The sequence below is a fragment of the Kogia breviceps genome, chromosome 9 (genome assembly GCF_026419965.1).
Source record: "Kogia breviceps isolate mKogBre1 chromosome 9, mKogBre1 haplotype 1, whole genome shotgun sequence".
NCBI lineage: Eukaryota > Metazoa > Chordata > Mammalia > Artiodactyla > Physeteridae > Kogia > Kogia breviceps.
In genome coordinates, this window is record NC_081318.1 from 56,063,886 (window position 1) to 56,080,563 (window position 16,678).

At 39.0% G+C, this 16,678-nt stretch overlaps 1 protein-coding gene across 8 annotated transcripts in view; it reads right to left on the bottom strand.

Moving 5' to 3' along the window:
- The window catches only part of MTERF1 (mitochondrial transcription termination factor 1), a 710,255-nt gene that overhangs the window by 202,701 nt on the left and 490,876 nt on the right, over positions 1 to 16,678 (bottom strand). The window lies entirely within an intron of this gene.

The window sequence follows — 16,678 nt, forward strand, 5'->3', positions numbered from 1 at the left end:
CGAAAACCGATGCCCTAGGCTATTTCATTTCCAAAATCTTATCATTGGATAAATTCTATTGTAATTAATGACTTTTCCATTTTACTTCTTCTTTACTTCTTCTTTACAAGAAAAGTATACTCATATAAAGTGTGTATCTGATCAAATTTCACAAAGTAACACAATTTTAAAAACATGACCCACATAAGTGAATTGAATATAACCAGTATCCTTCTCACGTACTTTCCTGGGCACTACTAACCCTCTCCAAAGACAGTCCCTATCCTTATATCAAGTAGTTCTGACTATCTGGAATATCATATACATAGATTCTTGTAGTATGTGTTCTTTTTTATCTGGCTTCTTTTACTCAATATTATGTTTCTGAAAGTCATCTATACTGTTGAATTTGTCAATGCTCTGTTCATTTTCATTACTGTATAATATTTCTTTGTATATATATTCCACATATTTTTCTTTTTTTAAAACATATTTATTGGAGTATAATTGCTTTACAATGGTGTGTTAGTTTCTGCTGTATAACAAAGTGAATCAGCTATACATATACATATATCCCCATATCTCCTCCATCTTGCGTCTCCCTCCCACCCTCCCTATCCCACCCCTCTAGGTGGCACAAAGCACTGAGCTGATCTCCCTATGCTATGCGGCTGCTTCCCACTAGCTATCTATTTTACATTTGGTGTGTATATATATGTCCATGCCACTCTCTCACTTTGTCCCAGCTTACCCTTCCCCCTCCCTGTGTCCTCAAGTCCATTCTCTACTTCTGCATCTTTATTCCTGTCCTGCCCCTAGGTTCTTCAGAACCACTTCTTTTTTTTTTTTTTTTTTTAGATTCCATATAGATGTGTTAGCACACGGTATTTTTCTCTTTCTGACTTACTTCGCTCTGTATGGAAGACTCTAGGTCCATCCACCTCACTACAAATACCTCAGTTTCGTTTCTTTTTATGGCTGAGTAATATTCCGTTGTATATATGTGCCACATCTTCTTTATCCATTCATCTGTCAGTGGACACTTAGGTTGCTTCCATGTCCTGGCTGTTGTAAATAGAGCTGCAGTGAACATTGTGGTACATGACTCTTTTTGAATTATGGTTTTCTCAGGGTATATGCCCAGTGGTGGGATTGCTGGGTCGTATGGTGTTCTGTTTGTAGTTTTTTAAGGAGCCTCCACACTGTTCTCTGTAGGGTCCACCCCTTTTTTATATTGACTTCATCCTTTTTGTCATCCTTCTGATTCATCCATTCCTCTCAATCTTCTTATAAATGCACATAAAATTTCACTGCCTTTGTTGTTGAAACAAAACACTATTCTTGCTCTCTTTTAATTAAACTTGAGGTAAGGAAATAAAAAAGATGGGCAGATAAAGTAGTTATTTCAGGAGATACCTACACATTAGACTCTAAAGCCTTGGTTCTCAATAAGGAGCAATTTTGGCCCCCAGGAGACATTTGGCAATATCTGCACACATTTTTGGTTGTCATGACTGGGGGTGGGTGGGTTTCTACGGGAATCTAGTGACTAGAGGCCACAGAGGCTACAAACTATTTCACAATGCACACAGGACAGCTTCTGACCACAAAGAATTATCTGATTCAAAGTGCCAGAATTGAGAAACACTGCTCTAAAGGAATACTTAAAATTGTGAGTACACATTTTAAAATAATGAAACATATTAAGTTTATAAAATAGGATTGAGAAAAATATGGATTTACTTATGCCTACAGCATGGACTTTACTTTTGACCCGCAAAGTTTGTTTTACGTTGATGAATAGCCTGATGATATTTCATTGTAGTCAGTGTCTTCATCTACTTGGGCTGCTATAACAAAAATGCCAAGGACTGGGTGGCTTAAACAACAGACATTTATTTCTCATAGTTCTGGGGTCTGGGAAGTCCAAAATCAAGGTGCCAGCAGATTCAGTCATAAGTATGAGACCCTACCTCCAAATACCTATACATTGGGGATTAGGATTTCAACATATGAATTTTGGGGGGAAGTAAACATTCAGCCCATAACAGTCAACAAAATAAATCTGCTTTAAATCTAGACAAGGACAGACAGTATCATAATTTCAGTGGAAAAAAAATCTGTAAATTACATTAAATAAGCTTATTGAAAAAAATCTCTTTCAAGTGTTAGCACTATGCTGTTACACTTCATAATCCACATCTCCATTTTCTTTACACATGTCCTTGCATCATTGAAGGTGTTACGATACAGAGGAAGAACTTGGCCCGGGAGGCAGAAAACCTGGGCTGCAGTCTGGACTGGGCTAAGCACGTTAAGGTACCTTGGGTGAGTCCGACTCACAAGATTTCATGAGCCAAATGAAGACACTAATGAAATAATAGACGTGAAAACCCTTTTGTAAACAGTGAAGCTCTGTACAAACGCGAGGGGTTTTCATTATCACTCACAATGAGCTAATTAAGGAGGAGATTGAGACATCCTGAAGGCTCTTTCTCAGCTTTGACTACTCCCCTTCCCCACTTTTGGAAAAGGACGTTCCAGTCACTGAAGGGACCCAAGGTGATGGGTGCCTTTCTGCAGTTTTCCCAGCCCCTGCCCTCTGGCTTTGTCACTACACTTGGGTTCTCCTGGACATACAGAGGATTTTTCCCAGTTTTTATGAGACTCTGGTTAAATTTAGCATAAACCAGTCTGCAGTGCAGCAACTGCACTATTTGACTGGGCTTGGGTCCTCATAAGGGGAAAGGAGGGTCTTGTTTGAGAGAGCTGGTCTGGGACAAGAATTCTGCTCCAGGAGTGTTTTAAGGTCAGAAGTATAAGAGGGCTTAGAATATGTTCTAGGTCCAAATGTGACAAATTCACAGGCAGACACTCGATTGAGAGCCCTCATAGAGTAACACAAGTACCTCAGGAACTGTCTATTTGTTCATTAATGAAGCTAGGGTAGATGTGAGAAGCAGCTTGGGATGGGATGCTTTGTGTTCTGAAGGCAGACAGGTTGGGGTCATTTGGCACTGGCAGAGGTGAAAAAGAAAGGGATACAATGAAAACCAAAGTCAGCTCATCTTTCTTGGAGCTAGCTCTCATGGGAGTCAGTAAAGTGTTAGCTGAATGGACACATCTCTCAAATAGGGCCATAATCCTGGATTGGAAATATGGCCTTTCATCTTCCTCCTTTTCAAAAAAAAAAAAATCAATTTCAAGGTAATAGGGATACTAACAACTTTTTACTAATTCATATGGTTTTGGGGAGGATTAAAGAAATAAAGTATATAATGGCATTTTTAGCACTAGAGAGTCATCTACAGATCTTAGTCTTCCTCCCCTCACTGTGTATTTCTTTTCTCTCTTCCTCTTCTACCTAATATTCCCCCCTACCCTTCTCCCTCTCCTTGCTCTTCTCACCCAAGTGCCCTCCCCTTCCCTTCCTCCTTCTATAACTCACCATTATCGCTGATGGAAACTGAAAATGCAAACTAATGCCATATTGTTCCTGCATCCTCTTTTCAGGCTAAGCATGTTTTACAAGACTTATTCAGATAAAGATTAAATTAATGGGCACTCTTAAGGTTAAATGACACACATAATGTTCTGTATATTAGTGATATTGCTCTTAAAGCATAAGTGCATTTCTTTGCATTCATGCCCACCTTGGGATACACTGTTTCAAATTCAATTTCTTTATGGCTGCTAACAATTCTGACCTAACTGGTAGGTTGTACACTTGGGTAACATGGCAGCAGTTCTTCAAGGCTACTCTAAATCATTACCAGGAAGAGAATCATAATTTCCTTTCAGAAATAAACTCTTCTACAGACTGATAACTAACTGAAGAATTGCAGGAGTGCTTTGTTTGTCCTTGTTGACTATATTGCCAAAGGGAGCTTGTTCAATAGTGGTTATGAAAATGCTCCTTTGATACTATTGGAACATACTGAATATATTTTGCTGATTGAGGTGTAGCAGGGTTGACGGCTTATATCAAAGCAGTTGATTGGTCATTTCTTTATTTCCTTGTATAGAAAGAGCAGCTAGCCATTTTGGTGACTTGGTGACCCCCGAGGGTCTAGTATATAGGTTTTTCTATTGCTGCTGTAACAAATCACCACAGACTTGAAAAACACAAATTTACTGTCTTACAATTCCATAAGTCAGAGTATGACATCGGTGTCACTGGGCTAAAATCAAGGTCTTGCACGGCTATGTTTCCTTCAGTAGGCTCTAGGGGAAAATCGGTTTTCCTGCCTTTCCCACTTCTAGAGGCTGCTCCCCATGGCTCTTGGGCCCCTTCCCCCATACTCAAACCAGCAACATTGGATCAGGTCTTTTTTCTCACTGTCTGATTGTCTCCAGCTGGGACTGGTCCCCTGCTTTCAAGGACACATATGATTAGATCAATGCAGGACAATGCTCCAAGAATTAGAGCGTGGACATTTTGAGGGGATCATTTTTCTACCTGCCACATTTATGTTTAGCTGTTGGAAATAGCTAGAGGATCTTATTTTTTTAAGAAGTATTCCCATCACATTCTCATTCTTTACAATTCCATTTTTTAGAAACTGGCTTCCTGAATTTCTTCTGTTCTCCATTTTGTTCTCTCAAAGTATGTTTCTGTCAATGGTCAATTCCTCATTGATTTCCCCTCTCCCTTCACCCCATTTTCTGTTAAGTGGTCTGCACATCGGTCCTAATCCTCTAACTCTACCAGATTTCTTTATATTCCAGATGTCATCTTTCTTCTTCTTTCTGCTACAGATCCTCTTCTTTGCTACCCACCCTATATGTCTTTTCAATACATTTCTCTCTAGATTCATGGTGTGTGCCTGTCCCAGAAATAGGTCAGAAAGAGACAGTGATTGACTAATGTCAAACATTTTCTTCCAAGTGAAGAATAATATAATCCCACTATTTTTTAAATTACAAGTGATATAACTCTATGGTTTCCATCAGAAACACACCTGTCAAGTGACTGTATTTTTGCCCTTTGGTGAAGGGCTGGATGTGAGAAATAGTTTACCTAGTTAACCTCATCTCTGATTTATTCGATCTGTATTTCTAGCTGTGACTATAGATTTTAATTCTTTATGAAGTTATCACCATGTTCATAGAGAAAATTTTTTCTCATCATCTTTAATTTAAACATTTTGTTGAAAAAGAAAAATCTCAACTGCCTGGGCTGCATTTTATACAAATTCAGGTAATGAGTATGCCTGTCCTTGTTTAAAATGTTATGTTGACATTTTTGGAGAAGAAATTTTTCTAGCATTACAAATGCATCCTTAAAAATGTTCTCTAAAATGTAATTTTTAGTCTATGTTAGAAACCAACTGCAAGATTTTTTTTCTATCTAGACTGTTATGGCTAAAAGTACATATTTTCCTCCCATATATATATATATATATGTATATATGTATATATATATATATATATATATACACATATATCTATGCTAAAAGTACATTTTTCCTCCCATATAAATATGTCTGAAAAAAATATGCCTTTTTCAGCAACTTATTTAAGAAGAAGGATTTCAAATGTTCATAGCTATCCCCAAATATGCATTATTTGCAAGCATCTGAATTTTCAGGGATTATATAGAGATACAGAGAATTTCTAGAAATCAGTAATGAGTTAGCATATACAAAGTTATCATCAAATACCTCTATCATTTATTCTCTTTTAAAATTTACACCATTCATCCTCTCTATAACTTTTTTTTCCCAAGTAGGGATAATTTTCAGTAACAGACCAAAGCTCATTTGAATGCAGTAATGGTTCTATAAATAAAGATGTTTTTAATAATATACAGCTTCATTAGAGTCAAGTTGAATTAATATAGGAGGTATAGGGTGTGTTTGAAGATCTCAGATAAAGCAAGTTATAGTGAAAACTCATTCAATGCTAACTAAAATAACCCCATATGATCCTCAAAATATATTTATCGGAGGTGGCAATGGATTACTAGGAATTCTTAAAATTGAGTGTAGAGTAGAATCACTCGAGGAGCTTATTAAATATGAGGATTTCTGGCCTCATTTTAAGATACTCTGATTTTGTTGGCCGGGGTGACAATAGGGTTCAGAAAGTTCCATTCTAGTGTTTCTGACACTGGTGGTTTTTGAGGTGTTTTTTGAAACATTGAGTTAGGTAAAGTTAAGGAAGTGAGTAAAGGACCAATAGTGCTCAGTCCAGGAAGAGAGATGGCTCAGAGAAGGAACACACTAGCAGACCCAAGTAGAGTCAGTGGGACCTTGGATGGAACCGGTCACCACAAACATGGAAGTGGCAGTGCCAGTAGGACCCTCTCTCTGGTCCACCAGCGAGTCCTGTTTTTGATAGGGACAACTGATGTTTCTCAAGCTTGTATGAAGGGTTTAGCAAACACAACTTCAAGACAAGCCCCTAGCCCTTCTTCCTATCTACAAACCTTTTATAAAGACAGTGTGGAAACTTCACTGGACTCAGAGCCTGAAAAGTATAAGAACTAGCTTTTTAGAACTCTCAGTAGGGAGTTGACCTAGCCTGCCTGTCTTTATCCCTAAAGATCGAAATTAAGAACAGCCAGGTGTCAGCTGGTGTGCCCAACGGGCCACTGGCCAAGGCCAGGTCTAAAATTCTTTTAAGTTTTTTAAAAAGGATAGGGCTCTAATTCCATAACTAGAGGTTAACTTAGAGGCATCCTTTTAGTTAGAAGACTTTCAGAGTCCAATCACTGATCACAAGGTAGGGAAGGAGAAGTGTATAGATTTTCTCTTGCTTACATACAGGATCTGACAGTGACACAGAGAAGGATACAGTGCAGCAGGTGGAGGATTGATGGGCAGGCAGAGGAGGGATTTCAAAAGGTTCTTGTTCCCCCCAGGCTGGGCCTCTTCACTTTCAGCAGGGCAGCCATTGGCAGGAGCTGAGCATGGAGGCCTCTCAGGCAACTCAGCTTCCCATCCATTCTCATTTTGTTTGTTTAGGTTTTTAGTACAACTGACGTCTTAGAAGGCCCTTCCTTTCCAGGGAATTCACTAATCAAGGTAATACTCTATTCATTTCCATAAACAAAGCCTTATGAAAGAGCAATTCATTCATTAACTAAGAAATGTGATCATTTCCACTGTTGTACTCAAGTGCTTCAAAGCACCGTTGTTGTTGTTCACATCAATTAACCGAGGTAACTGGGAAATGTAACACAGGACTAAAATATATCCCAACTGATTTTACAAGATTAAAAAATAAATAAAACCAAACCTGAGATTTCTAAACTCATGTTGTCTTAAGCATGTTAAGAACTTGCTTCATAGGGAGGAATAATCACAGTTACAGAGAAGAGGATGGTCACTTCATTTTAGAATGAAGTAATTTTATTCCATAGAATTTACTGGAGCTTGGAAAGTTTCAAGTAGCTTCTTCCTTTGTGATGGGAATATACTGGGAAGAAATACCTCCTCCAGGAAGGGTGAATGCCACGTTAGCGTCAAGCTAGGGAATATGGAAAACAAATTTTAAATTTTATTTATTTACTTATTTATATTTTCTTTTGGTGCGTTGGGTTTGTGCCCGGACTTTTCTCTAGTTGTGACAAGCGGGGGCTACTCTTTGTTGCTGTGCGCGGGCTTCTCGTTGTGGCTTCTCTTGTTGCAGAGCATGGGCTCTAGGCATGTGGGCTTCAGTAGCTGTGGCGCATGGGCTCAGTAGTTGTGGCTCGCTGGCTCTAGAGCGCAGGCTCAGTAGCTGTAGTGCACAGGCTTAGTTGCTTCGCGGCATATGGGATCTTCCTGGAGCAGGAATTGAACCCGTGTCCCCTGCATTGGCAGGAGGATGCTTAACCACTGTACCACCAGGGAAGCCCCTGGAAATTTTTTTGATCAACATTTTTATTATTAAAATGTTTTTGTGGTCTAAGATGGATATTAAATTTCAAAAATAAATATTAGATCTAATTAATTACCTATACATAGTCTGAATACTTGATTCAAGGGACAGCTCATGACTAAGAAGAAAAAAAAAGAGTCATTAAACAGCCATCCTTTCCAAATAACAAATTGTGTACACTTCAAGGGTACACAAAACAAATGTGGTTATGAGGTTTTTAAAGAAATTTACAGGGCTTCCCTGGTGGCGCAGTGGTTGAGAGTCCGCCTGCCATGCAGGGGACACGGGTTCGTGCTCTGGTCTGGGAGGAATCCCGCATGTCGCGGAGCGGCTGGGCCCGTGAGCCATGGCCGCTGAGTCTGCGCGTCCGGAGCCTGTACTCCGCAACGGGAGAGACCACAACAGTGAGAGGCCCACGTACTGCAAAAAAAAAAAAAAAAAAGAAAGAAAAAAAAAGAAATTTACAGCAGGAAGTGCCTGAATGAATAGAGATGGTTAAAGTGATAATCGATTAAAGACTTTTACAGGAAAATAAAATTGATCTGTCTCCTACACATTCCACCTACTTCAACTAATTCTTTCAGTCTTTTTCTATTGAGATGTAATTCACATACCATAAAATTTACCCTTTTAAAAAGTATAAAGTTCAGTGGATTTTGATATTTCTCAGTAATACAACCTCAATTTTGCCTCTTTCAATATTTTGAAATTGATTCAATGGTAAAAAAGGAAGTTCATGATAGTTTTCATACCTCAGAATAAACTGAAAAAGGAAAGTGACTCTAGAACTAGTTCATAGCTTACTTATTTCTTTATATATAACTCTATTAATAAAACGATGCATATAGCTTATCAAAATGTATATTAAAACATAAATGTAGAAAAATATAAAATATTACTATCCAATGATAGAACTTACTATATTGGGTGAGTAGAAACTTTTAATACGCAATGGGTGTATTATAAGGTTTTGTACACTCACCGGAGGAGGATTAAATTTTTGTCTTTGACCTTTCTAGGAGCCAGAGTAAAGTGATAAACTGTAAAATTCATAATGCTCATACAGTTAAAAACAAGATAGAATCCATTACTGACTACCATAGAGTCATTATTCTCGGCATGAGCCCTCCAATGTCAACGAGATGCTGAATCCTGATGCAGTCCCTCCCATTGCTGACTACTCCAGATGGTAGAAGAGCTAACACCTGCCTCTAAGCTCCTTCTGCCTGGGAAGGCCTTATCTACACTCCCTCTTTGTCCTGCCTTCCTTTTCCGCTGAGGAAATTCAAACAGCAGTCTTCAAGGCCAAAGTCATATGTGATTTTTTTCTTGGTAGGTCCTTAATACCCCCAGACAGAATTAATTTTCCTTTCTCCGTGCTCCCACGGTACCTTTTAGGCAGCCATTGTATAGACTTTATGGACGTGATTCGTTTCGGTGTTGGTCTTCCCCGGTGGACAGTGATGGGCTTCACAGGAGGGAAGTGTCTTCATTTTCACATCCCCAGTGCCTGGCACAAAGCAGGTACTCAGCAAAGGGTGGTGTGTCAGGTTGATTTTGTCAGTCACTCCTGACCTCTCACCCTACGGTGGATGCATGTTGGTTTGTCACTGTCCCTCTTTAGAAGTGATCCCAGGATGAAAAAAACGTTTTCCAGATTTTAGCCCTTCAGGGTACAGAGTGCCCATCGGCTCTGGAAACCAGGTTTTCCTCGGCTTTCACTTTCTAATCTAAATGTAAGCCTTTATTTGTATCCCTGATAAATGTAATCTTGTTTCCTGCAGGAAAAGATAACTTCATCTTGTCAGGCCAAAATGAAAAATCTCAGTTTTAATTCTGTCATATCTACTCTATCAACCAGTTTGATGTCATCGGTGTATGGGAGGATAATGTGAAATATGTGCATTAGCCTTTTTATTTTATTTATTTATTTTGTGTGTGATACGCGGGCCTCTCACTGCTGTGGCCTCCCCAGTTGCGGAGCACAGGCTCCGGACGCGCAGGCTCAGCGGCCATGGCTCACGGGCCCAGCCACTCCGCGGCACGTGGGATCTTCCCGGACCGGGGCACGAACCCGTGTCCCCTGCATTGGCAGGCGGACTCTCAACCACTGCGCCACTAGGGAAGCCCTGCATTAGCCTTTTTAATGCAATTGTGTATTTAGTGCCAAAGAAAAAAATATCCAGTATGTCTAATTATTTATTGGGAAATTTTTATTTTTCTAATTCAAGATTCTAAAAAACTACATTCCTCTCTCTTTCCACCCACCACCAAAGCTTTAGATAGCTTTGGAAAAATATGTCATCATTTAATATATATGTCCTCTGCCTAATATCTCCCTGACCCCTACAGACCCTCTATGTGTCCCAGCTATGCACTCCAATAGCATCCTGTACATTCACTAACATAGAGCTCATCACATCTCACGTCATAGTTTGTATCACTGTCTCTATCCCTTACCAGTCTACAGTCTCAATATTTATATTTTACTCAATATCTCAATTGCTTAGCACACTGCCTGACTAAAATTTTGAGTCAAATCTACTTTAGATCAATTATATAATATTTACAAATACTATATCCTCTCACTGTTGTGGCCTCTCCCGTTGCGGAGCACAGGCTCCGGACGCGCAGGCTCAGCGGCCATGGCTCACGGGCGGCATGTGGGATCTTCCCGGACCGGGGCACGATCCCGTGTCCCCTGCATCAGCAGGCGGACTCTCAACCACCACGCCACCAGGGAAGCCCTAAATACTATATTCTTTTGTGTGGTTCCATCACTGGATCAGTCACTAACAAGAGGGGGTATGCTATCTCAAAATAACAAGAGACATTATTTCAGGGAAGGTAAAGCAATCGGCAGATCAGATTATTTCTCTGATAGCAGCATTTCTGGTTGCCATAAGCTAATCAAATAATGACTTACATTCAGCAAAATTGAAAACCTCCTAAAATATGGAATATAATAATTGATCAATAAACAAAATGTCAATTTGGAATTTAAGCATGTCACAATTTATTTGTTGCCCTGAAATGTCTACACAACTGTAGGCTGCAATGCTGAATTTCAAAGTTGGGGCATCTTAGGTACTATTCAAGGGGTTTTAGCTAACTGATGAGAGAAACTTCTGGAACACCAAAGCAGAAAAATGTAAAAAGTGGAAAACTACCCAAACTGAAGTTTTTCAGGTATGATTTACTTCTTAACATAAAGCAGCCCTAATGAAAAATAAACTTTCCATTAGCAGATGCTAAAGAGACAAAATTGCTGTTCTTGTCTGCTCTCTTTCCCTTTGGTCAGCTATCAGTTGTCATGAAAAAGAAAATACATCCTATTTCCCAAACCCAATGTTTTTAATATCTTGACATCTATATTCATGTTCTGTGAAAAAGTGAATAATATGAAGAATTTATCATAAATTCTCAGTTGCATTTTCAGAACCAGAACCTCAGTTATTAAGGATTCATACGCATGTGGTGCTGAGTCTGTACTATGACATGATCCTGTTCTCTATAACTTTACAGTTGAAAAGAGATGCCATTTGACAAGAAAGATATTTCCCCGTACTTTCTTCCACCACCATAAAAAAAATAATAAAAAGTATAAGAATTAACAAAATGAACAAGCATTACACTAATAAAAAACCACAGGGCTTGGAAAACTGTCAAGAAAAGGTGGGACAGGGAGGGAAACAAATGAGACAAAAGGTAAAGAGAAAGGGGACCAAGGGTTTAAATAGATTAAGAAATATTTGCATGTGGCAAATAAGATCACACTGCATAGCTAGGGCACCATCGGGATTTTGTTTTAATGAGAATAAAGGCACCTCCTGGAAAACAGCTCGCCTTAGGCTGAGAGTCAAATCCTCCAGCTTGGTGGAAAACTAGTGCCAGAGTTTTTGGAGTGGGACCTATAAGTGTACTGCCCTTGGATGGATCCCCATGTAATACTCCCTAAAGCCTACCAAGAAGGAAGCCCGAGAATGAACACTAAGAATGCTGTTTTCATTTAAAAGCTGTGAAAGACACTAGTATCACATTTCCCCACTGCAATGACAGAGCATTACCATGACGGGGGTGCCCTACACCACTGGAGATGTGGCCACAACATGTGGCCACTTCATGTTGCTGAAAGGGTTGGCTCTTTAGTCACCTGTCAGTTTGGTTCACTTAGAGCTATCATATTACAGCATCATCAGTGCAGGTGGAACTGACTGGTTTTGACATTAAATGGAAGTGGCCCAGTGCCAATGGGGCAGAGGAGGGGTTGTAGGAAAGTTTCATAGAAGTTCTGTGAATGCTGCAAGATTCAGAAGCACATCTCAGGAAGAGGAAAATGGTGGGCATCTTACAAGTGCAGTGAAGGTCATGGTCTTGAGTACATGTGAGACACATTTCAGAGCTCTTGAAATTCCTGGGTGAGAGTGAATTTTGAAAATGGACTGAAAGAGTTAACATACGTAAGTCTAGAGTGTGAGTTATGAATAAGTGACAGGTAATTTGTCATCCAAACAGGGATGACTTTGAGAATGAAGGGTATGTTGCTAATTATGCCAAGACAACAGATGTAAAATAAGACCATCCTGGACGAATTGCAATGTAGAGTCACATGTAGCTCCTCCTAGGAACTGTCACTTCCACTCTTTTAGTTTTGTAATGTTTGCAGTTTTACCCTAAACATGTATTTTTTTAAATCAGAAAAAAATATAAAATTATATAACTTACACATCTAAATGAAGTAAAGGGAATGAGGTCTCATAAGAGTGACAGGGCAAAGATAGAAGCATAATACTTACATTGTTATGTTGACCCCAGTACCCCACTTCCTGATGCCACATTACAGTCTAGAAAATTATGTCTGTAAAATTATTGTCTGTCAATTATTCTTCACCCCCTGGCAAACCCAAAGTGGCCTACCTTGCTTAGAATGGTCACACTGTCCCAGCAGTCATGGTATGCCTCACTTTCGCTATTTGATTTTACTCTCTGCTTTGTCTTCTCTTTGGGATAGTAGTCTTTTAAGGTCCAAAAGGATGTTTTTATGGGGGTTCAGTTTAGAAACAAAATGCTTCCGATCATAGCTGGCCCACATCAGTCCCGTCAAGACACTAATGGTAGAAAACTGCTTTAGAGTACCCAGGAGATCAGGATCCTAATTTACTTTGTTCCTAATTCACAAAGTTGACTTCTTTTTTTTTTAAACTAGGTTGATGTTTTCTCTTTCGTGAATTCTAACGTGTAGCTAGAAGTTTCCACTGCAAAGTGTACTTGTTTGGTTTAAGCTCTTTTCAAGTGACTTTTATAACTTTTAAAAAGTTTCGGCGTTGGAAATTGAACTCTTCCTCCATCCATAGGGCCGGTATGGATAGAACTATGCAGTCTTCCGCCATTGTCCCAGCCCATTTCCTTGAACAACTGCCTTTATGAGGGAGATGAGATGTGGCGACTTAGCTCCCTACTGCTCCCAGACATGCAAATAAAGCCGGAGTTGATGCTGTATACGAGAGCATGTGGGCTGCCAGTCCACTGACTCTGAGTCTGATGTATTAACCTATCATTAGTAAATGGAATTGATATCATCTGCCCAGGGATGCTGTTCTCTTGGTGAGGAGATGGCAAAGTTCTGAGAGAAGGGGCCGCAGGGCAGGTAAATTTGATAATGGGGCATAGAGAGCATCAGAGCAGGGGACAGTGTGCAGGAAGGGGTAGTCCCATCCTGCCAGGGGGAGCACGGTAAGTGGACAGCCACTGGGTGGCTAAGATTGAGGAGCTGGGGAGGCAGGCTGTGAGCAGAACAGGTAGGGGGCCCCTATTACCAAAATATCTGTTGTCTACCTGGGAACAAATCATGTTACAAAGATGAGAAGGTCAGAATTATTCTCAGAAGGTTTTCAATGTAAGGATACTGTTCATGGTACTCTCTGGTTAGGTTACATGTATGTAAGACTCGGGTCAGCTGTAGAAGGTTAAGTTGGGTTGGAATTCATACTATTTGTGCACTTGATAATAATAATTCTTATACTTCACATGTGTATAATGCAATGTATATATTATATATATTATGTATATAATCTTATCGGTCACAATAACTCTGTGAGCTATGTAGGGCATGTAATATTAACTCTATTTAATACACGAAGAAACTAAGGCACAAAGCATTAAGATGCAAGGAGAGTGGTAGAAGTCCCCGGAGATGGGGCTTCAAAACATCGTTTTCTGACTTCAGATTCAAAGATAATTTTTAAACCATACTTGGCTGCCTCTCAACCACAAATTAATTGGTAGCATCTGGCAAGCTGAAAAACAAAATTGTTTTGAGTATTTTTTCTTTTTGCCATTAAATAGAAAAACCTTCTGGGTTCTACCAGCTTGTTCTCTATTAAATATACTAATTGAAGTGTAAAGTAATTTTATTCTCTAAACCAGCAGTTCTAGAGGATATATACAAGGAAGAAAATATTAGGATTTTTAGTTTTATATTTTTGGATGTGTTCAAATGAACATAATATATCACTGCAGTATACCTGAACACATATATACATAAATATACACATACATATATAGCAATAAATGTGTATAATTTATAAGTAAGTGTATTTACAAATATTGAGACAAATGTTCTTAAAGAAAAAACAACACAAAATTGCAGGCTCAAAAAAGCTTGGAAACCATTGTTCCTAACTGGTAACAACTTTCCTTAAAAGGTCTGCACAGTTTTTAACTAAACACACTCCTTTTGTTTCACCTAATGCTTAGTGCAACAGGGTATGGCAACGGCTGCTATACCCAGAATAATAGAAGCTTTGAGTGAGAAGGGCCCGGAGGGATCAATTCTCCTAACTCCTTGATTTGACAGAGGAAGAAACTGAGGCTTACGGGGGTTAAGGGATTTGCCCAAGCTGACAAGTTAAAGTTGAGCCCAACAATATGGGAAACGGATGGAAAATCCAGTTAATGCTTAGCTAGCCATGGTAATGTATCATGGGGCTGGCTTGCAGAAATTAAATCCGTTAATAATCCCCAAGCCTTATTTTAGCCAGAAGTTTTAAATGCCTCACCTATCAAACCTTTTGCTAAAGATGATAATGTAAGGGCTTTGTTTCTCTGGGTGCCCCAAAATGTCACACATATACTGCTCTCTGGGTATCTGGTTGTATACAAATACAAACTTGGGGAATACATATAGATATTTAATTCCATACATCAATTGGTAAAAACAATTGTATTGAAACAAATATACTCCCCATCCTGACTGCAGTAAAAACGGAACCAAATTATAATATTCCCCAACAGGCAAATAACTACTCAAAATCCACTGAATTTTGAAATATTTTGTCTGCCATCATCTCCTTGGAATTTAAGACCAGACCAATGCTGGACTATTATCAGATGCTAAATTCCAGTGTGTATTTGGTTCTATTTCTAGACTCTTAATTCTCTTCCGTTGATCTGGCCATGTATTTAATTACCAGTGCACAAGGGTTTTATTTACTGTATTATTATGGCAGATAAGACTAGTGTTAACTTTTTAATTTAAAAAAATGTCCAGGCTATTGTTGAATGACTTCTCCCCCTCCCATGAACTTTAGAATCACTTTTCTTATTCAAAAGCAAAACAAAACAACACACCCCCAAAACACCAGCACCAACAAAAACCCCATCTTTATTCAGAAACTTGTGAAATTTAGAGATTGGTTTAGGGAGAACTGACTTATGCTGTTGAATCATTTTTTCCCCCTAAATAGGCTACTTAAATTCATTTCAATTAGGATATATCTTTTCATTTATTCCGTCATGTTATGCCCCCTTGACAAATGGGTTTTTAAAATTCTATTATATTTTCTAACTGATTGCACATTGTATGTAAGAAAGCAGTGAACATTTTTACAAACCTTGTAACCTGACATTTTACTGAATTTTCTTGTTATATATAGTAGTTTTTAGTTGATTCTCTTGGAGTTTTCTATATAGACATCCATCTTATTTGTGAATAATAACTATTTTGCCTCCTCCTTTCCAATTTTTATGCTTCTTATTTTGTTCTCTTGTGTAACTGCATCAAATACTACTTCTAAAGCAATTATATAACTATACCTTGATTATTGATCATTTAGAATTTCTCCCATTATAATAATGCTGAGGTGAACATTTGCTGAGAGTTTGGGTCATTTCCTTAAGATAGATTCTTACAAGTATAATTTGTTGGGTCAAAAGACACAAAAATTTTAAAGACTTTTAATACACTTTGTCATGTTACTTTCCCCAAAGGGTCTATCAGTGACTCTAAACACCCTTTCTCCTCTGTTCACAATCCCGAGGCTCCCAGCACAGATGCCCCCTTCCCAGTCCTTCTTCTATATGCCTTGCGTCTGCCGCCCACTGAGATACCCAGGAAATTCCAAATCAAGCCCCTCCCCCAAATCATATAAAAGCAAAACACAAGAACATAAAACTGCTACCCCAGTAACCCCAAAATCAATTTGGAGATGTAATTCAAATGATTTGGAGATTATTTACTCACTCCTCCTGCAAATCATCCTAGATGCCTCCTTTCCTTCATCCCTCACATTCTAAAGCCACTGAGTCCACTGGCCTTAACTTCTCTCCTACCCATTCTTTATTCTCCATGCACACTGTTACTGCTCTAGTTTAGGAACTCGTCCTCTCTTGTCTGGACCACTGTAATCCCATCTAACTGATCTTACAACCTCTGTGCTATCCTTTCTCCACCCCTATGCAGAACACTTCAGTGGCAGGAGACACCTCAGGATGGCCACCATCTATCTGTCTGTCCAGTTTCTCATTTTAACCTCTATCTTACTACTACCTGCTA